The sequence below is a fragment of the Pogona vitticeps genome, chromosome 6, assembly GCF_051106095.1.
Source record: "Pogona vitticeps strain Pit_001003342236 chromosome 6, PviZW2.1, whole genome shotgun sequence".
In the NCBI taxonomy this organism is placed as follows: Eukaryota; Metazoa; Chordata; class Lepidosauria; order Squamata; family Agamidae; genus Pogona; species Pogona vitticeps.
In genome coordinates, this window is record NC_135788.1 from 48,189,717 (window position 1) to 48,215,656 (window position 25,940).

Below are 25,940 nucleotides of genomic sequence, written 5' to 3' on the forward strand. Positions count from 1 at the left end.
TCCCCCCCCCCGCTCCTCCCCCCCTCCGGCGGCGCTTCTGCTTTGGAAGCGACGACAGGGCGAGAGGTGCTGGCGATGGTAACTACTGTAAGTGGGTTGTCGTTAGCAATATACTCACGTCCCCCAAATTACGTGTATAAGCAAAGCCCGAAAACAAGTAACGTGACTGAGCTTTAGAATTGTTTGTTTATGCCAAATGTCTGTTTATTGGGCCTCTGCCTTTTTTTTCTTTTTTGACCAGGGAGCCCAAAGTAGTAGAGATGATCCTCTTCCCCATTTTTGATCCTCACAGAAATCCTATGATGTATTTTAGGCTAAGGCATAGTGAGTGAGCCAGTCATTGGGGATTTGAACCTGGTTCTTCCCAGCCATAGTCCAGCCCTTTCAATATGTTAATAACAACTACTGGACCTAAAACTTAACTGAAATGACTGGAGGAGCATTCCTTATATCAGTGAACTGGGTTTTCTTATATTTAAATATTTTGTTCTAGGCACAGTGGATAAAATAAAAGGGTGCTGCAAGAATGGGTTTTTCCCCTGGTGCAATGTGTGCTTATTGCTGGAGGATGGATTCAGATTTTTATCAGGGATTGAACACATGACCATGTGTGGCAGCTTGTTCTTCAGCACATGTGTAATAGTTGAGTTTTGGAACTGAACAGAAGATAGTTAATTTGTTTCTTTTATTGTCACTTAATTAAATCCAGCAAAACTATTTTAGTTTTATTATTAAAATTCATGGCCATGACCATAAAAACAATATGAAAGAAATATAGGCTGAATCAGGATTGTCTGAATGGCATAAAAAACACTTAAAAGGGTGTATGAAGTAATGTTTCCAGTCTGTGCCCCCCTCCAAATGGGCTAGGGGCCCCTAGGATGCCATATAACCTCTATTGAGCATTGCTGCTCTTGAGCAGTGGTTCCCAACCCTAAGTCCTCAGATGTTATCCCAGAAATTCTGGAGTAGAGCTAGTTGGGAACCACTTCTCTAGTTTAGAGAAAGTCTACGAAATCATGGTTTATTGTCAGGGATTATGGGACCTGTAATCCAAAACATCTGGAGAACACATACTAGAGACCCATGAAGATGTTTACAGCACTTCTCTTATAATCTCCTACAAATTACTGTATATTGTACCAAGGATCCAAGTGACGTATTTTATATGCACATGTAGAAGCAGCTCACAAGCTCACTATTTCCCTGCTGTGAGCATATACATTGGCCATGGCACACGTATTCCTATGCTAGCTGCATGTTCAGCTAACAAAAACCTCTACAGACATAACGGTTGTGATATGTGAAATTCATCAACACAAGAAGAAACTGATTTGGCCAAAGGGACTTCTTACATGTACTAGCTCTACAGGCCTATATTGGGCACAGAGCTCCTTCACATGCTATCTTAACACAAGCACAGCAGGGGACATGGCTACTGTATGCAGTTCTGCAAGGGGGTAGGGTAGTAAATGCATCTTTGTATTTCCCACTACATATTATTAAATGTGAAATTCACTGACCCCCTTCATGTATTTTGCAAAGAGAGAGGGCACAAGGAATCATAAACCAACTCAGTGGCTAGCCAATAGTAAAGATGCCAACCCATTGAAGCAGCCATTGTGTTTACCTGCATCTTTTTCTGCTCCTTGGCAGTTGATGACTCGGGGTGCTTCCAAACTGGAGCCTTTTTAACACTCGTTGTGCTGTAAATTGAGGTAACTTACATTGTACCCAGTAGGGTGCTACTTGTGCGTGTGCAGTACAGTGTTATCTATCCAAGAGGTCATAGGTGGGAGCTGTGTGCTCCAGAGTATGCTCAGTTTTTACTGATCAGATAGAGTGCCCAAACACATTTTTGTTGCATAGTTACATTAGTATCTTTTTTAAAATTCAGGAAGATATTTACAAATCTGCACAATCAGGTTTTAAAAAACATATTCTACTGATCAGAAAGATGAAGGCATGTAAATGATACAGCAGTAGGGAACAATTGCATAAAACAGCATTGCATGTGTCAAAACCATATATAGTATGCCAAAGTAACTCACAACTAGGCAAGAAGGCAGCCCCTCCGACAGTGTCTGGGGATATGCTTCCCCTTCCCTGGTCTATAAACAGCTCCCAGTCCAAATCTCACTTTGGGTCTTTTTGGGAAGAAAGTCAGCATATAAATATTATAAATAAATAAAAAGATACAGAGGCACTCCACCTCTGCCAAGATTGTACTGCTAGTTAATTGTACCCCACACATCTAATTTTTTTTGAGTTAAAAAAAATGAAACATGATGGAATAACTTCTTCACACAAAATATTGACCAAAATCTTGTTGCTTGGCATAGTAATTTGTGCTAGAGTAGACCCGTTGAATCAATGGGGATGTGATGGGTCAACTTCTCTGTTCCATTGATTCAAATGGGCCTACTTTAGTTGTGACTTACTTTAGTATATAAGTCATAACTAGAGTAAGTCTGTTTGAATCAATGGAACTTACAGAGGAGTTGACTCACTAAACATCTCCTGTATTAGTGCATATTTTTAGACATCAGTAAGCAAACAAAAGTTGATCTGGGATAGTCTCCATCACACATGGCTGCTTTCACAATCTTGGCTCCTTCTGTGGACTGACAAGAAGCTCTAGGTTAATGTAGTGCACTTTAAATTGTGACAGGATGAATTTGTCCAGCTGAATCTATTGTCATGTTTCAATAAACAGTTTAATGTCATTGATTTTAAACAGAAGTAATTTATTGGATAAGAGCTTAAGGCAATGAGACTAAGTGCTGGACCATTTCTATCTTTATAGTGCTATAGTCCCATACGTATTAGAAAAATATTGTCATTAATAATAGTTATAGTTTTTGTTTATTTTTAAAAAATATTTTATTTTCCCAACATAAAACTTAAAAATATATAAAAACAACATCTTATACATATACACACACACATATACAGTGGGGTCTTGACTTGAGAACTTAATCCGTATTGGAAGGCGGTTCTCAAGTCAAAAAGTCTGTAAATCAAGTCTCCATTGACCTACAGTGCATTGAAAACCGTTTAATCCCGTAACAAGCCGTTTTTGTTCCATTTTGGTTTTTGTGTGTGTGTGTGTGTGTGTGTGTGTGTGTGGTCTGTAAGTCAAATCTCAGTCTGCAAGTCAAACCTAAATTTTGCGGCCAGAGAAGTCTGTAACTCAAAAATTCTGTAAGTCAAGCCGTCTGTAAGTCAAGGGTCCACTGTACAATACATACTGTAAAGCCAAAGATCTTCTCCATATTATTCATTCTACTCATTTACTTTCTGTTTGTTACAAGCTTTTGTTTTCCACCATTCATAGAATAGGTTCCAGCTTTCATAATAAATTGATTTTTCTTGCCCTTTTAGTCTCTTTGTTAGTCTGTCCATTTCTGCACATTCTAAATTTTTTTTGATAATCAATTCATCTTTTGGCGGATTTCCCTCTTTCCATACCTGTGCCCATGCTAATCTAGCTGCTGTCAGAACATGTGATATTATATAATAGTTTTGCTTATTGATATTATTTGGTATTAATCCCAATAAGAGGATTTCTGGTTTAAATTGTATTTGTTGTTTAGTCATTTGCTTAATCCATGTATGAATTTTAATCCAATATTTCCTTGCAATATCACATGTCCACCATGTGGGGTAATAGGTTCCTGGTTTTTACATTTCCAACATTTATTCGAAATGTTGGCAGAGATTTTTGCAAGTCTGGATGGAGGGAGATGCCATCTATAAAACATTTTGTATAGATTTTCCTTATAGGAAGTTGCTAATGTTATCTTTTTAGTCCACATTTGTTGCCATTTTTCAAGCTCTATACTACGGGTATATCCAAAATCTTTTGACCATTTTAACATTGTCCCCTTAACCTCTTCATCTTTAGTGTCCCATTGCAATAAAAATTTATATACAGTGGTGCCCCGCATGACGACGATAATCCGTTCTGTTAAAATCGCTGTTAAGCAAAATCGTCATCATACAGAAAAAAAAAACTTTGAAATGCATTGAAAATCGGTTAATGTGTTCCAATGGGCAAATATCTCATTGTCCAACGAAGATTGCCCATAGAGAACCTCAGATTAGCTGTTTAAAATCGCTGTCTTCTAAAGCTTCTGTCCGGGAAACAGCCATTTTGTGAAGGGAGGGAAGCCATTTTGCGGAGCCAGAAAAATCATCATTTAACAAACAAACAATTCACGAAGCAGGGACCTAATCAACATAAAGTAGATTTCCCCCATAGGAACCATCGTTTTGCGATCACAGTAGCAATCGCAAAAAAGTCATCGTCAGGCGATTTTGTCGTTTACCATGGTAAGGGTCTAGCAGGGCACCACTGTACTTTTTGAATTTGTTGTTTTTCTATAGTAAGTAATATCAAGTGTTGTATACTCTCTATAAAATCCTCGTGTGTTTTTGTCCTGATTATAGATTGATTGTAGTTGCAATTGGGGCCACCATGAAAAAATCAGTCCTTGGCTCTCTAGTTGATTTTTTGTCTTTAATAGTCCTTCCTCGTTTAAGAGCTCATTATGCTGTATGTCGTCATTTTCTCAAAATTTTATAAGTTTGGATGAGTGAATTCTTCCATCAATGAGATCCATCTAGGCATTTTCACGTATATTTTACATTTAATTTTTTCCCAGACTTTTAACAAAAAAATTCTTATTATATTTCTCTCAAAGTATTGATGGGTTTTTATTTATTTATTTATTTATTTATTTATTTATTTATTTATTTATTTATTTATTTATTTATTTATTTATTGTATTTATACCCCGCCTATCTAGCCATTTCGACCACTCTAGGTGGCTTACAACATAAAGCATAACAAGTTTAAGAAAAATTTATAACAAATTAATTAATTAAATGATTCTGCAAGATGGAAAAAATACAAAATAAATCAAATAAATAGGAAAAAAAGAAAAGAGGACAGGAACTAACTGGAAGGGAAGGCCTGCCTATACATCCATGTTTTTAGTTGGTTCTTAAAAGTACCCAGTGAGGGTGCAGCGCGAACCTCCAGAGGTAGGTTATTCCAAAGGCGAGGAGCCACCGCCGAGAAGGCCCGGTTTCTAGTTCTTTCCTTCCAGGCCTCCCTCGGCGTCAGGCTTCTCGGCCTCACCTCCTGGCTCGTGTGGGTGACACGGGTAGAACTAGTTGGGAGTAAGCGTTCCGCCAAGTATCGAGGTCCTAAACCATTTAGAGCTTTATATGTAAGCATGAACACTTTGAAGTCAATGCGGAAACGGATGGGCAGCCAGTGTAGCATGGCCACAGTAGGAGAGATATGTTGGTATTTTTTCACTCCAGTAAGGAGTCTGGCCACCACATTCTGCAGCACTTGAAGTTTCCGCATCAGCTTCAAAGGAAGCCCCACATAGAGCGTGTTACAGTAGTCTAATCTAGAAATTATGAGCGCATGTACTAAGGTAGTGAGCGCCCCCGTGTCTAGGTAAGGTCGCAGCCGGGCAATCTGCCAAAGGTGGAAATACCGTATTTTTTGCTCCATAAGACACACCAATTTTTAGGAGAAGAAAACAGGAAAATATCATCTGTTTTCTTCGCTCCATAAGATGCACAGACTTTCCACCCCCCTGTTTTGTGGGGGAAAAGTGCGTCTTATGGTGCGAAAAATACGGTAGGTGGTGCAGACTACCGACGCCACCTGCGTTTCCATGGTGAGCATCGAGTCCAGGTGTACCCCCAGGCTGCGGACCCCACTCTTCGCAGCCAGGGCCACCACCACCCCCGGGGTTTTTGCCCTTCCATACCATAAGAAGGCGTGCCAGCCTGCTTGAAGGACGTGTCCTTCTAGATATAATATTCTGTTTTTTAATTTTATCCATTCCTTGATCAAATTTAAAGCACTCGCTTGATAATATAAATTCCAATTTGGTAGACCAAATCCTCCCCTTTCTTTTGCATCTTATAGTAGTTTACATTTGTTTCTGGGCTTCTTTTGCCATATAAATTTTGTAGCTAAAGTGTTTAACTCTTCAAAGAATTTCTGCTCTAGTTCAATTGGTAAGTTTTGAAAGAGGAAAATTACTTTTGGAAGAATGTTCATTTTGATCGTTGCAATTTTACCTAAAAAGGATAATTGTAATTTCTCCCATCTTGCCAAATCTTGTTTTATCTGCTCAAGAAGTTTCCCATAATTGTCTTCTTTTAATGAGGAACATCTAGCGGTCAAATTAATTCCTAAATAATTTACTGTCTTTGCTATTTGGATTTATGTATTTGATATAAGTTGGGTCTTTTGTTTTTGGGTTAAGTTTTTGGTTAGAATTTTTGTTTTTTCTTGGTTCATTTCTAATCCGGCTACATTGCCATATTCCTTTATTTATTGGAGTAAAATTGGAGCTGTTTCCACTGGGTTCTCCAGAATAAAAACCAGATCGCCAGCAAATGCTTGGAGTTTATAGATTTCATCTTTAATCTTTGTTCCTTGTATTTCTTCGTTTTTTCTAACTTCTCTATTCAGTATTTCCAGTGAAAGAATAAACAGCAATGGGGAAAGTGGGCATCCTTGTCGTGTACCTTTGGCAATCTCAATTTTGTCTGTTCCTTCTCCATTTACAATTATTTTTGCTCTTTGCTTTGTGTAAATTGCTTTTACCATATTTAGAAACTTTCGTCCAAAGTCCATTACCTCCATCACTAAATAAATTCCCAGTTTAGATTATCGAAAGCCTTTTGAACATCTGAGAATAAAAGCGCCATTTGTTTTTCTGGATGTTCTTCACAGTATTCTAAGATATCTATAATTGTTCTTATATTATTCTTTAATTGTCATTTGGGGAGGAAACCATTTTGATCTTCATGTATAAATTGTACTAAGTATTTTTTTTTCAATCTTTCCACCATGACAGTTGCAAATATTTTATAATCTGCGTTAAGTAGCGAAATCAGCCTGTAATTCCCTATTTTTGTCAGATCTGGTCCTTCCTTAGGTATTAGTGTGATGTTTATTTCCAACCAGGTTTCCAGAATTGTTGCTTCTTTTAATGCTTACTTGCACACCTTTTTTAATGGTTCTATTATTTCTTCTTGGAATATTTTGTAGCATTCCACAGGGAGTCCATCTGGCTCAGGAGTTGTCTCATTTTTTTGTTTATTTATACTCTCCTTAATTTCCATTGTTGTTATTTTAGCATTCATCATATTTTTTTATTTCTTCTGGTACTTTGGGGAGATTTGCTTTTTCCAAATAGTCTCTTATCCTCTTCTCATCTATTACACATGCTTTAAAAGATTGGTATAGAAATCCATTATTATGTTATGTATTTGGGTTTTTTGAGTTTCTAGTACACCTTTTTAATCTTTTAATCTATTAATCTTTTTTCTTTTTGTTTCTTCAATTTATATGCTAACCAACCTCCTGGTTTATTTGCGCTTTCAAAGAAATCTTGTTTTGCGGCCTTCATTTGTTGTGCCATTTCTTCTGTCTCCATAAGATTAAATTTGTGTTTCAACATGCTCATTTCCCTTTTCACCAATTTATTCTTAGGGTTATTTTGTAGCTCTGGTTCCAACTTCTTATGTTCTTCTGTCATGTTATTATATCTCTTTTTGTTTTATATCTTTTAATTATGTGTGATATTGCTAATCCATGGAATAACGCCTTTGCTGCATCCATATCGTCTGTGACGAGGTGTGCTGTGTTTCATTTTCTTTGAAGTAGTATTTCATTTCTTTTTTTGCGTTATTTATAAATTCTTGTTCTTTCAGTATCTTTCTATTAAGTGTCCACCTTCCTTTTTGTTTCACTTCTCCTTTCCAGATAATTTTAAGTGGCGTATGATCTGCCCATATGTTTGTTTGTATATTTAATTCATCTATTCCTACCCTCAAATCACTTGTTGTCCATTTCATATCAATCCTGGACCAGGATTCATGTCGGTTCAAATAGAAAGTATATTGTAGCTTTTCTTTATTATGTCTTCGCCAGGTATCTTCCAATCTTAACTCTTCCGCCATTTGGAAAAATATTTTGGGAAGTGATTTCTTTTATTTTTTTTTCCTTTATGGTTCTTTTTGTAGTCTTTTACTGGATCCACTATGGCGTTAAAGTCTCCTGTTAAGCAAATATTTTGATAATTTTTCTCTCTTAGAATATTATAAAGCCTCTTATAAAATGTTTCTTGAGCTTGATTAGAGGCATATATAGCAGCCACCAGTGTTTTTAAATTAATAATCTCTGTTTCTACCATTAAGATTCTTCCCTCTTGGTCAGTATAGATAAATTTGGCTTCCTTATGGGCTTTCCCATAGATGGCAACTCCTCTTTTCTTTTGTTTAGGGTCACATGCAGAAAACATTACCTATCTTTGGATATTCTAATAAATTGCAGTTTTTTTCTTTAATATGGGTTTCCTGAAGAACAATTATACAGTCGTGCCCCGCTTAACGATTACCCCCATTACGACGAAGCCACTTCACGACAATGTTTTTGTGATCGCAATTGCGATCGCAAAACAATGTTTTAAATGGGTTTTTTTTTCACTTTGCGAAGATCGATTCCCTGCTTCGGGAACTGATTCTTTGCATTAGGACGGTCAAAACAGCTGATCGTCAGGGTTTCAAAATGGCCACCAGGTGCTCAAAATGGCTCCCCGCTGTGCTTAGGGATGGATTCCTTGCTATGCAGGCACCAAAAATGGCCGCCATATGGAGGATCTTCGCTGGACTTTGAGTTTTTAGCCCATTGGAACACATTAACCAGGTATTAATGCGTTTCAATGGATTTTTATTTCCACTTTACGACGTTTTCGCTCTACAGCGATTTCGCTGGAACGAATTAATGTCATTAAGCAAGGCACCACTGTATCTGCTTTTTCTTGTAGCTTTGAAAAGGTTTCCCTTTTCTTTGGAGAGTTTATGTTTATGTTTACTGAAAAAATTGGTGTTATTGTTTCCATATTCACTTACATGTTGGATTATTTGCTATAGTTCTTCTCTTTCCCTCGGTTTTGTAGTCAATCTCCTTTTGTTTCCCTTGTTTTGTTGTCACACATCTTTCTTCTTCTTCAATCTCTGCTAAAACACTTTGTTTTCCTCCTGTAGCTATGTATTTTTGATAGAAATCTTTGGCTTTATCCAGATTATCTAATCTAAATCTTTTTGATTGCCAATTTAGTATGATTAAAAAGGCTGCTGGGTTGTCTGCAAGCCACCGCCACACTCGCAATCCAAACCCCAGGTGCACCTCTTCTTTGGGAACTCTCCACACTCCAGTACGCCTGCTGGGGCACCCCTAAGCATGTGAGCCCCTCTTTCGTTCAGAGCTCCAAACTTGGGAGGTACCGCTGTGGCATAAACCGGAAACCAGAAATCCCGTTCATAATAGTTACCATATTTTTCCGTGTATAAGATGATACTTTTGTCTAAAATCTTTAGATTAAAAATTGAGAGTCGTATTATACATGGACATAAGCCAAGGAGAGAACCACGCGATTGCAAAACAGCCCATACCTTGCCTCTGCAAACAGGCTTCCTTCAGTCATGAGGCTTAGCTGTCCCCAATCAGGAGACTTACTGTATTTTTTGCACCATAAGACGCACTTTTTCTCCCAAAAAAACTGGGGGAAAGTGCATGGGTCTTATGGAGCGAATACTGTCCCCTCCATGCCACCATCGCTGGCTTCCCAGGCCTCCGGAGGCCTCAGCAGGCCCCGTGGGGGCCTCTCCCAGCCACCATCGCTGGCTTTCCAGGCCTCCGGAGGCCTCAGCAGGCCCCGTGGGGGCCTCTCCCAGCCACCATCGCTGGCTTTCCAGGCCTCCGGAGGCCTCAGCAGGCCCTGTGGGGAGTCCACCACCACCACCATCGCTGGCTTCTGAGGACCTCCAGGAGGCTTTCGACCGGTAAGGTGCTGCTTTTTACTTTTTGAAAAAAATGTTCTGCGTGGGTTTTGGAGGGTAGATTTGGGCTGGGGGTATGTTTCTATGTTGCTTTGTGTTTTGGTAATATTTTTGCAGTCCCAGCATGGGACTTGCTCTGTTTATTTATTTTTACTTCATTTTTTTGGTATTTAAAAATTAGTTGCTTCTTTTTACTTTTTAAAAAATGTCCTGGGTGGGTTTTGGAGGGTAGATTTGGGCTGGGAGTATGTTTCTATGTTGCTTTGTGTTTTGGTGAAATTTTTGCAGTCCCAGCATGGGACTTGCTCTGTTTATTTATTTTTACTTCATTTTTTTGGTATTTAAAAATTAGTTGCTTCTTTTTACTTTTTAAAAAATGTTCTGGGTGGGTTTTGGAGGGTAGATTTGGGCTGGGGGTATGTTTCTATGTTGCTTTGTGTTTTGGTGATTTTTTTTTGGCAGTCCCAGTGTGGGACTTGCTCTGTTTATATATTTTTATTTTATTTTATTTTTATTTTAAAAATTAAGTGCGTCTTAACGTCCGGTGCGTCTTATGGAGCGAAAAATACGGTAGATTCAAAAGGGACTGGTTATGTCTGAGCATTCTGAGCCCAGAGGCTGAATATAGTGATATGCTCAAAGCTACGTATGATGCATAATATGACAGTACTGGTATGTAAATGTTACCTAATTACTAAATAAAAATGTGTTCTGTTTTATGTTTAAAATATTGATTTCTTAATTTTGGGTTAGAAAAATGGGGGCCTCTTATACATGGGGGTGTCTTATACACGGAAAAATATGGTATATTGTGAGGTGCCTTTTGAAATGTAATGAGAGGAGTGAAAGATCTTGCAAAGCCTGTTTGGGGATTGTTTTGTTTTTATGTTCCCTATTGCCTTTAATAATAATTGTATGCCATCAAACCAATTTAGCCCACAGCGCCACCACGTCCCCACAATTTTGACCTATTATGACTTTTTTGAGGGTCTTCTAAGTAGACAGTACTCAGAAATGGTTTACCATTCCCTTCTTCTGGGGGTATCCTAGAACTGTGCAGCTTGCCCAAGGCCACACAGACTGGCTCTTCTGGAATATACAGTGAGGAACTAACTCCCAGCCTCTGGCTTTGTAGCCAGATACCTGACTCATTGAGCCAAAGTTTGGGAGTTCATCTCTCCATTGTGCATCCCAGAACAGCTAGCTTATGTGACCTTAAGAAAACTGCATAGTCCCAGGATGTATCCAGAAGAAGGGAGTGGTACACCATTGCTGAGTACTCTACACCTAGAAAACCCTAAAACGGTCCACAATAAGTCAAAATTGACTTAATAGCATGCTGTTGTTGTTGTTGTTGTTGTTGTTGTTGTTGTTGTTGTTGTTGTTATTATTATTATTATTAAAATATAAGACATATTCTTTGACTGATGTTATGTAACAGATACAAGTTTTAACCAAAAACCTAAACACCAGTTAAACATTGGTTTAATATGATTGCTGTTCCCAAGACTGCCATTTTTGCAGTTCTGATGGTGTTATTTCAGAGATCTGCAGCTGATTATAATATTTTCTAAAATTCTGTGTAATTGTTCTAATGCCCTAATAACTATGGTAACCACTTAAATTTGCTTCATAAACAAGCAAGTAATTTCTCTGTATTATGTTAATTATTCCAATTTGTTATCTTCAACTCTGGGATGACCTGGATTTGCGATGTCAATTATCCAGACATTTCTTTGTTCTATTACTGTTATGTCTGGTGTATTACGCTTAAGGTGTCTGTTTGTTTGAATCCGAAAGTCCCACAAGATCTTAACTTGATTGTTTTCTGACACCTTCTCTACCTGATGTTCCCATGGATTCTTGGCTACTGGAAGATTATACTTTTAGCATAATGACCAGTACAGTATATTAATTTTACAACTTTGTCATGTCTAGCTTTATAGTCTCTCTGTGCAATTTTTGAACATTCACAGATGACGTGACAGATTCATCTTTTTCTTGGCAGACTCAACATATGTTGTTTACACTAGTTCCTTTAATATTTTGCTTTCATGACATTATTATTATTATTACTATTATTACTATCATTATTATTGTTGTTGTTGTTATTATTGTTGTTGTTGTTGTTGTTATTGTTATTGTTACTGAATTGTAAGCATGCAGTGTCAAATTGCTTAGAAATAAGAATGGAGAAAGATTATATGAGATGACAAGAATGCACTTGTCTTGACCAGCAAAATCTTTGGTTGACAAAGTTACTAATAGGCACATTTTATTCAGTACTACTGAAAAAGAAAACTGAACATTCTACTGACTGCAGTACTTTTGACCTTGACAATTCTGTAGAAGCCTATGTGTGACTGAACTGGACATGTACTTTTCCCTTGTTATCCTTGCCTCTAATTCAGCCTCCCTTTCCTCTCGTGGGAACAATGTGTAGAAATTTACATTGTAAATTGCTTTTAGTTCTTGCTTCCTTTGAAATATACTAGACACTTAATGGTAAAAATTTTATTATTATCTGTTTATACCCTGCCTTTTTCTTTTATAGAACCCAGGAGACTTAAAACATTAATTTTAAAAGCAGATAAGCTCAAAGCAAACATAATAAATTACATATTAAAACAATATTAAATAGGTCACCATGTTCTAAAAGCCATGCTTCCTTTTGGATGCATACTTTAACATCAGGAAGTTGAATGTGTCGGGGAACTCAGAACAATACTGTCAGGAGACTGGACTCCTTTACAATTTAATTGTTGCAAACACATGCTTCGGGCAATCTAAGAAATGATTGTACACATAGATGTCAACAGATGGTAAATATAGGAATCAAATACTGTATATAACAGGAAGCAGAAGATGGAAAAGTTCTATTCTTTCTGCTAAAACAAGACCAGAAGCAGCTGTGTTACAAACCAACTGTTACTATCAAAAGCTAGAGTGAAGCTGAAGAGTGTTTTAAAAAATTAGAATGCCAACAAATATTTCCAAAGAATATAAGTACCATATGGTCGACCAGACCAGATGGGTGGGATATCAATCTAAGAAAGAAAGAAAGAAAGAAAGAAAGAAAGAAAGAAAGAAAGAAAGAAAGAAAGAAAGAAAGAAAGAAAGAAAGAAAGAAAGAAAGAAAGAAAGAAAGAAAGAACAGATTTGCATTGCTAAATTTGGTTGAGTCTTAATCAGGAGAATTGTGGATTGAAATCATAGATTTTAACAGGGAAGAATGCAAAAAAGACTATTCCTGTAGTGAAATAAAACATTGCAATAGATGATTGATAGCATGCATAAAATTGTTAAACACGAGCTAAAAGCAATAGTAAAAGGTGACAGAAATAAGGTCAGAATCCTAAATACAAATTTTTGTTGATCTTCATGTAGGGACAAAGAGAACTGTTGTATTTATCGTTGCAGCTAAATGGAAGAGAATAATAATAACAAAAAGATAAGCAACAACTCTTTTCCGTAAGATCCAAGAAAGCAAAAGGAATTTAAACCAGGATTTGAAATGCTGAAAGATCAACAGAAGAATATATTATCTAGTCAGGGTAAAATAAAGTGATGTAAAGAATATACTGAAGAATTATACAAAAGAAGTGTGAGGACGGCAGCTTCACTTTGATGAATCCTTTGATGAAGTACCAGTAATTAATAGAAAATGAAGCAAAGGCTGCTCTTAAAATAGTTGGAAAAAATAAATCACAGGAGTAGATGGGAATACTAATACAGCTCTTCCAAGCCAACAGGAATATACAGACAAATCTAAAGAACAAAACAATGCCCCACAGACTGGAAATGTTCAATAAACATTGCTGATCCATGAAAACAAGCTGACAAGTATAGGACCATTGCATTAATTTTGTCTGCAAGCAAAGTAATGGCGAAGATTTTACAAATGAGGTTTCACCCTACAATGAAGCAAAAAATGCCAGATATCCATGCTGGGTTCAGAAAAGGAAGATGTGCTACAGATCATATTGCAAATGTACATCAATTGTTATAGTTTACCAGAAACATTCAGGGGGGAAAATCAGTTTTGTTTTGTAGATGGCAGTAAAATCTTTTTGTATGTGTGTCATGAAAAACTGTGGGTCATTCTAAAAGAAATAGACTTGTCACAATATTTGATTATACTAATACATAACTCATACTCTGGACAAGAGGCTACTTGTTAGGATAAATTGTGGAAAAATAAGATGGCTTCCATGTTTCAAAAGAGTCAGGCAAGCGTGTGTTTTATCTTCCTTTATGTTCAGTCTGTTTGCAGAATGTATCAGATGGAAAACCTGTTTAGATTCAGATGAAGGAGTGAAAATTAGTAGAAGAAACACCAACAGTTTAAGATACACAGATTACGTATATGACATTATTGTCAGAAAACAGCAATATTTGAAATGACTAGTGAGGAAGGTGAAAAGAACATGGAAAAGCAGGATTACTGTTTAAAAATAAGACAAAACAAGTGACCACAAAACAGCTACATGACACAGGGGGGATTTGCTGCTTGGATAACAGTTTATCCTCCATATTACACTATTTTACCCAGGCTTTGTGCTCTGGAGAGGACACTCCAGCTCTTCCATACAGAGCATGTTACCATAGTCTCTTGAGACTGAAGTCTGCCTAAGAAGAAGTAATTGAAATTGTTACAGAGTTTCTCTACTTTGGATCAGTCATCAGTCCAATTTTAGAATGTAGGTAAGAAATCATAAGCAAATGGAGACTCAAATAGGCAGTTGTGAGCTATCAAGAGACCAGAAAGGATCCTTAAGTGTAAGGATGTGTTGGTGGAAACCATGGCCAAGATAATCTGTACTATGGTGTTCCTGATTACATTGGGTGGATATGGAAACTGGACAGTCGGAAAAAACCTTCATTTGAAATACGTATTCTGTTGGAAAAGATGGGCTGCCAGAAACACAAATAAATTAGTTCTAGATCAAATTAAGCCTAAATACTAAGTAGAAGCAAAAATGACTAAACTGTAGCTGTCATACTTTGAGAATATCATAAAAAAAATAACTCCCTGGAAAAGACAGTAATGCAAGGAAAAGTTGGAAGTAATAGTTAATGGGGACAAGTGAACACGGAGTGAATTGTCTTAGTAACAGACAGTTTGAAGGATGTCAGCAGAGTTGTTAATGATAGGACCTTTTCAAAGTCATCAATTTATAAAATCACCACAAGTTGGAAGTGACTTGACGGCACAGAACAATAATAAACACCATTTTAGAAAGGCCTGTCCTGAAGACCTTAAATCAGACTTTCATACAGTCCTTTAGGTATAATGATCATAATAATCAAATATCAATAAGATAAGCTCTCTGGGAACAAAGAGGAATTTGAAACAGCCGTTATTCAAAATAAGATATGGTGACTTCTTAATGAAACCTTCATATTTAAAATTCATAGAGAACTTCTGTCCCTACTTTTCACTGTCTTGTATAGAAATGGGAATGCATGGATGGGTCAGTTTTACTCTCTCCTACATTTTTAAAAAATTTATATTCTATCCATCCCATTTAGGAAGAGATTGCAAAATTTTGGTATATTTTTAGTTTAATGTTTAGTTATAATAAATAAATGTTAAAATGATAAATGTAAAGTCCAATGGCCAGAGATTGAAGAAGACAAAGCTACAGAAGTTTAGTGATGTAGAGAAAGAATGTTGGCAGACATGACTTGTCATGTACAGAACAGAAAATTTGTGTCTGCCAAAATCCACATTATACTACTAGTAAGACATTAGGAGGCCAGTCCTCTTTGGCAGCTAGTCACTGTAACTAAACGATCCAGTACTAATTAGTCTCTCCTTCTTCCCAGTAGTGCAGCTTATAGATGACAGTGTGGTAGATCCCCTTGTAAGCACTAATTAGTTCAGCCACAAATTTATGGCTCTTTGCCTTCTTATGTTTTTCTTGGGATATGGACAGCACATCATTGTTTAGTGCAGATGAGAGAGAAGAATCACAAGGGAACTAACATTTTTCAGGAAGTGCTGTAGTGTGAGAGTAGCACAGTAGCTATTTAGAGTACATGTCTATGTACATGAGAGACCATAAGCGAGTGTACAGATACTGTATCATTAAAAGAGAATTAAGACCCAAAAAAGTGCAAATAGTACATTCAAAGAAACAAATCTGCCAGAACAATAGAGCTGACCTTGAAATGTCTTGGCAAGTAAAATGGCCTTGACCTGATGCCAAAGCAGCTAACATGTGAGTGCCATTCACTTCTCCATGGGGAGAGTATTCCACAGCATGCCACAACTGACAAAGCTTGCACAAGGAACAGAGAGGAATACAGTATCACACATCACATCCTGCTTCCCATTCGTTCACTTCTGATTGGGGGGAGGGGATTGTCAATAAAGGCATCTCACCGCCAACCACCCCCTATTGGTGTCGGTACAAGAAATGCAGCTATGCTACATCTATACCAGTATATCAACCCCACAGTTGAGGAACACAGTTTAGATGTCAGGATGTGTGGCCAGGTGCCCCACATCATACATATATGTAACTTGCAAAGGAGAATGTTCATGGTGAGTAACCATGAAGAAAAAGGTAGCTGACACTCAAAGGGAAGTGTTTTACACAAACGTTAACATCAGAGTACAGTAGGAGTATGTTGCAAAATCCTTTCTAAGTTGATATCAATAAAAACCACCCCAAACCCATGAAGTGTGGAAGTTTTCAAGATGCCCTGATCTTTTCTTCAGGCAAAATGTTACAAAAGTAAGGGAAGAAAGACTGGCCTTAAAGCCATGTAGTTGGCAGGGTGTCCTGAGATGTAATGGAAAAGGATGACTCTGTGTACATTCAAATTGAGCTTTCCCCCATTTCCTAGTTCTGCCTCATAGAGATGTGTGGTTGGCAGGTAAAGCGTTCATTAGCAAGGGCAAGTGAATGGTTTCAGCCTACTACTTCTTCCAACCTGTGTGTGAACAGTGCATGGATTTCATCATTGGCATGGTTCTGGAATTAGCAGGAGTAACATTTCTGCCATGTCTGGCATTGTTACGTTGTTTTCTAAGTTTCTATTAGTATGCTTTTCCTCTTGCAGTTAGAATAATTCAGGCATAGTTTTTTAAGTGTAATGGTTAGAATCTTAGCTTTTTATGATTAGCTTTGAAAAATCATGGGGAACATGTGGTTATGATGTAGTCAAACTGTAATTCCCATCATCTCTCACCATTGGCTGTTCTGGTCAAGGTAGACAGTGCTTCATTCATCTGAACTACCACATGTTTCTATTACTAGGTTGAAGAGTCAGGAGGTAAATATTATTTGTACATGTTCATGTGTATTCTAATTGTTTCATACTAGCATGAACTTAGACACTGAAAACAGGTTTCCATAGACCCTATTTTGAGGTACATGCTGGCACACCCAGAGCTTAGCAAGTGAAATGTCAAACAATGCACTATATTTAGCCATATGAAATCCACATTTATCTGAGCTAATGAAAGAGCGGAGAGGAAACTAATGTTTATGTTTCAGATGACTGCTAAAGGTTTGGGAAGCAATGTTTGTTATACATCCTGTAGCAAACACACACACACACACACAGACACACAGACACACAGACACACAGACACACACACACACACACACACACACACACACACACACACACACACACACACACACACACACACACACTATTTCTAGCTTGACACAACTACATTTTATAGTACTGCTTTTTACTTTGCTTAGTCCTGAGTGTATACAGGGAAATTTACTGTATATGAATTGATCAATTTCAGGGGAAGGGCAAAGGAATGTGCACATGGTTTTGGTCCCTCTTTTAGATGATTGATCCTGTAGCCCCTGCAGACCATAAGGCTCCACACATGTAAAAATGTATTGAGAAGAGATAAATTTTTATTTACATCTAGAAAAATCTAAGAGGGAAACAATAGCAGATCATTCAAGGTATTGTGGTCCACAACATTAGTGGCCTAGAATCCTCTTATTGTTTGCTTAATTTGCTGCAGCTGATTGTGGCTGATTGATCAGGGACTAGGTCACATATTGATCACATACATGTCTGGTCAATGTGCCCACTTGCAAGCTGGGATATATCACAGCACCTCATCACTTAGCTGCAACAATGTATACAAATGTTCCATGAACACCAGTAAGACTCCAACAAATTATTCCTCTTGTGTGGTAAACCTGGAAATAGCCCAGCTGCTAGTTCTGCCATAAAAAGTGCCATGTTGTATCAGGCCAGAGGCTTATCTAATCCAGCATTTTGTTCCTAAATTAGTCAACCAGCTTCCTATGGGAAGCCTACAAGGAGGACATGAGTATACCCACACCCTTTTGCTCCTCAGCAACTGGTAATGAGAGGCACGTTGCTGCCGATCCAACTGATATATAACTGTCATTACCAGTATTTATTTAGTCACTAATTCCCCAACCTTCACAAATGCATCCAATCACCCTTGAAAGTCTACTTCCTATGGTTGCCACAGTTTACCTGTGTGCTCTTACAGAGGTGGTTCACAGAGCTTTGTTCCTTTGTCTACAGAGATCGAGAAAGACAGTTCATCCTACATTGCGCGACACTGATCCACCTGGTTTGGAACTTCCATCTTTTGCCATTACTTCGACACAGTTCCTGACACAGCAACCTCTTGCCAAGATCATTTTTGGATGTTTCTGTTTTTTCCCCACCCCCCTCAAGCTCTACAACAGGCATCCTGAAGAAGAACCCTACTGACCCTGAAACATGAACTGTTCTTAGTATTTTAATGGTCCAACAAATCCATTACCCAACCTTTTTTAAAATTACGTGCTGTGTATAGAACAGCTTCTTTTGCCTGTCTTGACTCTCGCACCCGTCAGCTTTCATGAGTGACTCCACTTTCTAATATAATCAGAAAGGGAAGGGGGAAAAACATTTTCCTATCCACATTCTCCATATCATGCATAATTTTATACACCTCTCTCCTTACTTGCCTTTCTTCTTAGCTAAACAGCCCCAAACACTGTAACCTTTCCACACAGGGGAAATTCATGTAGGAATTCTTCCAATGCTTGAAACCTGCACATCACTGGAATCTCAAAAGTGATGTTGACATTTGTGAGGTCAGGCAGAACCCTGTAAGCTCCATCCCATGTTGATGCTCGGCTAAGAATCAAAGGGAAATACTTCTTTTGAGGGCTAAACAAATGAGATAAAGGCACAGAAGCAGCTCCTCTTGCCTTTGATCAAGAGAAAGACCTTGGCTAATTTAAAGCTGGGGGGGAAAAGAATCTGCAAGTCTTATTTTCTCCCCTTTGTTTTGAAGCTGATACTAGGGACCAAGGAAACAAACCGTTTTGTTTCTAGCCTGGGTTTTAGCTGGATGATGAGAGACACTGTTCGGTTCAGAAATATTTTACAAAAATCTCATTTTCCTCAGCTGTACAGCTTGTGACATTTCTTGCCAAGAGCCAGAGATGTTTGTACAGGAAGAATTCTTTCCAGGGATACATGTTGTTCTTTCTTACATCACAGCAATATTTAATCTCATTGGGAATCAGAATCAGAGAGAGTATTTGACCTTTTTGTTTGTTTGTGTGTTTGATTTTGTGAATCCATTCAGTTCCCATCTTTCTTTTTTTTAAACAATGAACACAATCTCAGAGGTTCCTTGACAAGACTGAACATGGAAGTATATCTTGATGTAACATCAAAGATGCCTTTCCTTGTAGTGGCTCATGCAACATTTGTAAAACTACAGCGGATTGTCAAAACATGGCTTAAGCCTCAATTACAATGTACCGATACTTAAGCACTTCAAACGACGTTGTCTACTGTCTCATCTCTGAGTGGGATATACACCACTTGAGAAATAATAGACACATTCCTTATGGCTTGCTTGGACTGTAAATGCCTGAGAACGGTCTCCACCCAATCACAAAGGCAAATACTTTCATTCTGAGTCACACCTGAAGGTAGCTGGAGTGAGATTCCTGAACTAAGGGGCACTCAAGCTGTGGTATTTAGAATGTTCTATGTATATTGTTCACACCCTGTCAAATACCTAATGTATGCCTCCAATACGAGAAACTACTGATGTAGGAAGCTGCTTCTGTAAATCTGACTCTTTGGATTAGGTGTGGCATAGAAGAAAAGAAAGTTTGGATAGAGACTACGGGTCCTGATTTGTACTGGGTGTGTTATAATTTAGGTTTAAAATGCTAAGGGTATTTTTATGTCAGTGGTTGTTCAAAGTAAGAAGAAATGCCCTCTGAATAGCTGCATATTGAATTCTCCTGACCACTTGGAAAACCCCAGCAGCCTCTCTAAATACGTAGGTTTTCAGACACTGCACATACTGCATTTGTCAAACTACAGTGCATTGTCAAAACATTTTTCCTTCAGTTTGCTGCTTAGTCATTATTTCTGACACTTTAAAAGCGGAATGGTGACTCTTCTTCTATTAAGGACGACACATTTTTGGAGCTAATGTGTGGAGGTGGAGCAGAACCCAAAGTGAAGGTAATACAGTAAGTGGATCTATCTCTTCTTTCTTATTGCCTCCCACTGCCTCTTCGCCCAGCAGACTCCCCCATCCCACTCCCAGGAGGGACAGCCCTCTCTTCCTAAGGTCTGAGGACCAAACAGTGTAGTCTAACAATTAGAAGATAGAGCTCCTTAAGTGCCAAGAAGATCTGATTGTCATAGCAGGCGTTTTTCCACATCTCCCACAGTTTGCAAATGAGCTTGCCTTTTGTGTTTGATTCATCATCAGGATACACAGTCTTTGCAATTAAGAATTGTTCAGTCAAAAAGTTCTGCTTGAATCATGTCTTTAGAACTCTAGCAGACTTCCAGCTTCCAAAGAGAAGCTATCAGGAATGCATAATTAGGTCTGGAGCTGATTGCTTGCAGAGAACTTTTGAAATTAGACTGGGATTATGGGCTATTCTGTGGGCCTAAGTAGTCCACCCAAACACATTGACATGATTCTCTTGTTCATTTCCCAATCTCTTCCTCTTATCTGTTGTCTACTTCTGCAGGTATACCACTCCTTTGGGTAGACAAAATGGAACAAATGGAGCTGGAACAAAATGGAATCAAGTGACTACTTCATCCATTTCATGCATAATAAGGACTTTCAAATGGCAAGAACAAATCTCAAGTTTAACCTGGTAAGGCTGTTTTTCTTTCATGGAGATAATCTCTGTAGACATTTATACAATGTACCACTGGCCAAAATTCGGTTGCTTAGCTTAGGGAATCATACTAGAGTAGGTGAGTCAACTCCTCCACAAGTTATATTGGTTCAGTTGTGTACACTCTAAGTGCAACTTGCTAAAGTGAATTGCAGTTAAGACTAGGCTTATTTGAATGGTGCAGTTATACATAGTCCTGCTCTTGTCTTGCGAACTAAATTCCATGAATTCTCTATTGACTCACTCCATCTCATGTCCAACCTTTCCCTCTCCATCTCATGTCCAAATGCTTTTAAATCCTAGCATTATCTTATTCATTATCTGTCTTCTTCAGCAATTAATGACTTATAATATGTTCAATGCATGATAACCTTGATTTAGTCCTTTTAGCTTCTAAAGAGAGTTCAGGCTTGCTTTGATCTAGAACCCATTCATTTCTCTTTCTGATGGTATCAGCAAACCTCCCATATCACATTTCAGATGAATCCATTTTTATTCTATCAGCTTGCTTCATTTTCCAGTTTTCACATAGTACTCAGGAATACCATAGTATGGATGCTCTAGGCCAGTGATGGCGAACCTATGGCATGTGTGCCACAGGTGTCATGTGAAGCCCTTTCTTCTGGCATGTGAGTACCTTTTGAAGTGGCTGCAGCTGGTATTCCCCCTTTCTCTTCCTGTTCTGTGTCCTTTAACTTCTTATCATCCCCATGATTCCCTCTTTAACTTCCTGTCCATCCCCATGATTCCCCCTTTAACTTCCTGTCCGTCCCCATGATTCCCCCTGAAACTGCCACTTCCTGTTCTGGTTCTGGTCTTCCAGGTGGCATGGCAGCCACTGGTTTCTTCCCCACCCCCTCATATTGGGCCCTCGAGCCAAAAAAGGTTTACCTCCACTGCTCTAGGCCTTGGCTTCTAGTGACATATCCATACACTTGAGGATCTTTCTTAGCTACTTTACAGCTGACTTTCCAAATCTTAAGTCTTCTGCTTTCTTGCTGCAGTCTCCATTTGAATTGGTATCTGAAGTACAGAAAATTTTTAACCATATATTGCATGGTATGGATCCTAGAATCTATTTAACAATGAATACACTGCATTTCCCCTAAATAAACATCTTGTGTAGGGATGGTGCTGTTTTCAGTGTACAACAATTAGCCCTTGAATAATTTAGGCAGTAATTCATTGCAAATGAATGTGGAAACAACCCTAAGTACAGACTTGTTTCCACACGCACATCCATCTCTTCAGTTGTCATGGTTTAATGACTAGCAACTGCATGTGTGAATTGTACCAACTGTTTGATAGTTAACTGGCAGCACATAGTAGCATAGTTCAACATTTGATTACTAAAAGAGGAATAATAATTAAAAAATTATTATACTGGAAACTGCTGGTTAAGGCAAAAAAAGATGGGGAGGGAATTGATGGTTATTATATAAGAAATATATTTTAAAGATATTGCAGGAGTAAAACAATTCCTAAACTTAAGTACAGAAGCTGCTAAAGTTTACTTCCATGTTTGCAGGCCTGTTCCTGTCTATTTAAGGTAGAAGAACAATAGGAAGCAGGAAAGTACCTCAGAGAGAAAAGGGGAAGGGAGAGCCTGAAAGTGGCATAAGCTTGTATCTAATCCTGGTTAATCATATAACCCCTCTGTTTCAGCAGCTCCACTGGCTGCTGGTCTGTTTCTGGCCACAATTCAAATTACTGGTTGTAACCTATAATGCCTAAAACGTCTTGGGTTCAGGCTATCTCAGACTGCATCTCCCTTTATGAGCCTGCCTGGGTGTTAGAATAATCAGAGGAGGCCTTTCTCTCAGTCCCACCACCATCACAGGTGCATTTGGTGGGGACATGGGAGAGGGCCTTCTCTGTTGTTGCCCCCAGACCCCCTCCCATGGGAGGCCAGGCTGATCCCATCTTTGTTGTCTTTCTACAGACAGACAAAGACCTTTCTGTTTAGACTGGCTTTCCCTTAGTGCCTGGCTGACTGAGAAGGTTTTTTCCCCTTTTTTTCAAAGGATTGTTATGCCTTTTTGCTTTTAAATGTGTTTTAGTACTGTTTTTATTTACTGTTTTTAATATAATATTTGTTTAATTCTTTTCAAATATTCACATACTTACTGTTTTTAACTTTTAAATAGTGTGTTTTAATGATGTAAGCCACCTTGCATTCTTTTAAAGGAGAAAGGCAAGGTAAACATATTTCAAGTAAATAAATAACATAACCCTATAGCCAGTCTAAAAATATAAAACCAGGTCCCTATCTATCAGTCCATCATCCTCCAATGCACACACACCACTGTCCGCTTGTTCAGATCATTTACTACATCAGTTGGTTTGGTATTCCTTTCCTGCATGAACTCTCCTAAATTCCCCATCTGGGTGTCATTATCTGTTTTGGTTGTCTTTTATGTCTCTTTGTTTCGCACATGGAGGTAACACGGAGAAATGCCCCATCTAGCACAGCCAGTGGCCATACTAGTAGAGGTTTTCTTGGAGCTATAGTCCAAAACTATTATTATCTTTCCATCTTTGTTGCCATTGCATTTGATTTTGGCTGTCTCATGCATGAGTGTGTGGATCTGCATAATCACTTTTTTTTTTTTTAGGTATGGTGAGAACCAGCAAATGAGCGTTCCTCCATGTGTTCTATTTTCCTATAAAGACCATTCAGTGTATCCAGGGACAAACTAGAAGTATGCTGAGAGGAAATGCTGTTCTCCCATTCCCAGAGATAACTCGGGAAGGGGAAAGTCCCAGGGGACAGCCTTTTTAGCACTGGAAAGACACTTCTGTATGAATTCGGCGTTTGTTTCTAAGCCCTGAACTAAACTGATGACAGATATCTACACTACACAAACTCAGCAAGCCAATCTTGTGCCAACCTGAGCTTAGCAGCACTAAGCAATAGTGTTGACAACCCCTTGAAATCATCATGGAATATTAAAACTCAATATTTTGTTCAATTTATTTGCCATCTTACATACAGCAAAAGGATTTTGGTTCAGAATTGAAGTACATTTACTATGATGCTCTAAGCTCGAGTGACTAACTGTCAGCTGTCCAAGCTTTGAAATGCTTGGAAACACTTCCTTTGGTTTCCAAGGGAACTTCTGTGTCTTAAGGGTGTTCAGTGCACTCGGGGGAGATTTCATCAAAATTATTTTGCATCAAAAAGCAATCAGCACATCAAAGTTGAATTTTCTTTGCTCCTCCCCTCCTGGAAAGAAATCTGTGAGGTAGCAGCACTAATTATGGGTCAGACCAAATAGTTCTGATTCTTTTCCTCCTTCCATGTTAAGTTTAAACTATTTTCTGTAGGAGAGGTATTGCTCTTCCCATCTACAGTGTTCAGCTCCAACCTTTCATTAACTTTGGAACTACAGATGCTTCACAAGCATGCTCAACATCAGGGCCTTGCCTGCCCACAAATGGAGAAGTGACTTTGTGATTTCTTCATACAGTATTAGAGTGGCCGGGAGAAGCATACTTCCATCATGCCATCATTCACCTACCCCAGCATTTGCCAAGTTGGTTAACCCAGATATATGGGACTACAACTCCCATTATCCACAGTCAGCATGCCAAAGTCATACTATTTTGCTCTTGTGATTTCTCTTCCCTAAGTAGTGGGTTATAGGTAGCATTGTTACTTGTAATGCACTGCTCTGATTTCTATCTGAAACTCAGTCCAGCAGGCTTATAATAGGAACAAGGTGGTGGAACCAGACTGCTTGCAGGTGCCAGTTCAAAATGTCTCTGCTAGCATCCTCTGTCACACCCCTACAAGCCAGACGCTTTTGTCCGTAGAAGAATGCTTGATTACTGATCATCCTAGTAATATCTGTATAGATTACTGCAATGCGCTCTATGTGGGGCTGCCTTTGAAGACAGTCCGGCGACTGCAACTGGTTCAGAATCAAGCTGCATGTCTGGTGAGTGGTGGGGCCTCTAGGGGACACATCAGGCCAATTCTGTTCAAATTACATTGGCTACCAGTTGCTACCCAGGCCCGATTCAAAGTGCTTGCTTTGACATATAAAGCGCTGAACGGCTTGGGCCCTGGATACCTGAAGGACCGCCTCCTTCCATATGAACCTACCCGGCAGTTAAGATCTAGCCAGGGGGCCCTTTTGAAAAAGTCATCCCTCAGGAAGGTAAGAGGGATGGTTTGTAGACAAAGGGCCTTTTCGTCAGCTGCCCCCAGACTATGGAATGCCCTCCTGACTGAAATTTGTCTGGCGCCGACGTTGATGACATTTCGGCACCAGGTCAAAACCTTCCTGTTCCAGAAGGCTTTTAATTGAAACAATATCAACTGTAGGTCCTGGTGGCTGTTTTTAAGCATTGTAATTTTAATTGTATTTTAATTGTTTTTTACTTTTTTATCTTTTAATTGAATTCAAATTGTTGTATGCCACCCAGAGACCATTGGGTAGTGTGGGCGCCATAAAAGTTAAATAAATAAATAAATAAGTTAATAAATAAATCCTTCCCCTGCCCTACTTTCCTCAACCAGTCAAGGCAATTTATTCTTAGAAATAAATAAATATAACCAGTGAAAGAAATGAAGAGTTTTGGAGGTTCTTAGTTGTCATTTATTGGACTATGATGTATTCAGGGTTCCGAAACTCTGGTTGTTGTTGACCAAAAATGAAAATGTGGGTGTGCATGTGCACATATATACTCTCATACACAAGAATCACTTGCCTGCTAAAATGTCTTCAGCAGCAGGTAATACAATATTGCAAGATAACCACAAAGTAAAAGCGATAGAAGCAAAATCTCATTATTGCATTGGTGCCTTTTGTATTGTGTAATGAAGCACATCTGTTTCACTTTCACAAGTTTTATTTCTTTATTGTGATC

The 25,940-nt window shown here is 38.4% G+C and overlaps 1 long non-coding RNA gene across 1 annotated transcript; it reads left to right on the forward strand.

Moving 5' to 3' along the window:
- LOC110082145 (uncharacterized) lies at positions 1-25,643 on the forward strand. Its single transcript, XR_002301089.3, has 3 exons — positions 1-87; positions 20,910-21,041; positions 23,681-25,643. It is a non-coding gene; the product is annotated as an uncharacterized LOC110082145 (long non-coding RNA).
- The last annotated feature ends 297 nt before the right edge of the window (positions 25,644-25,940 follow it).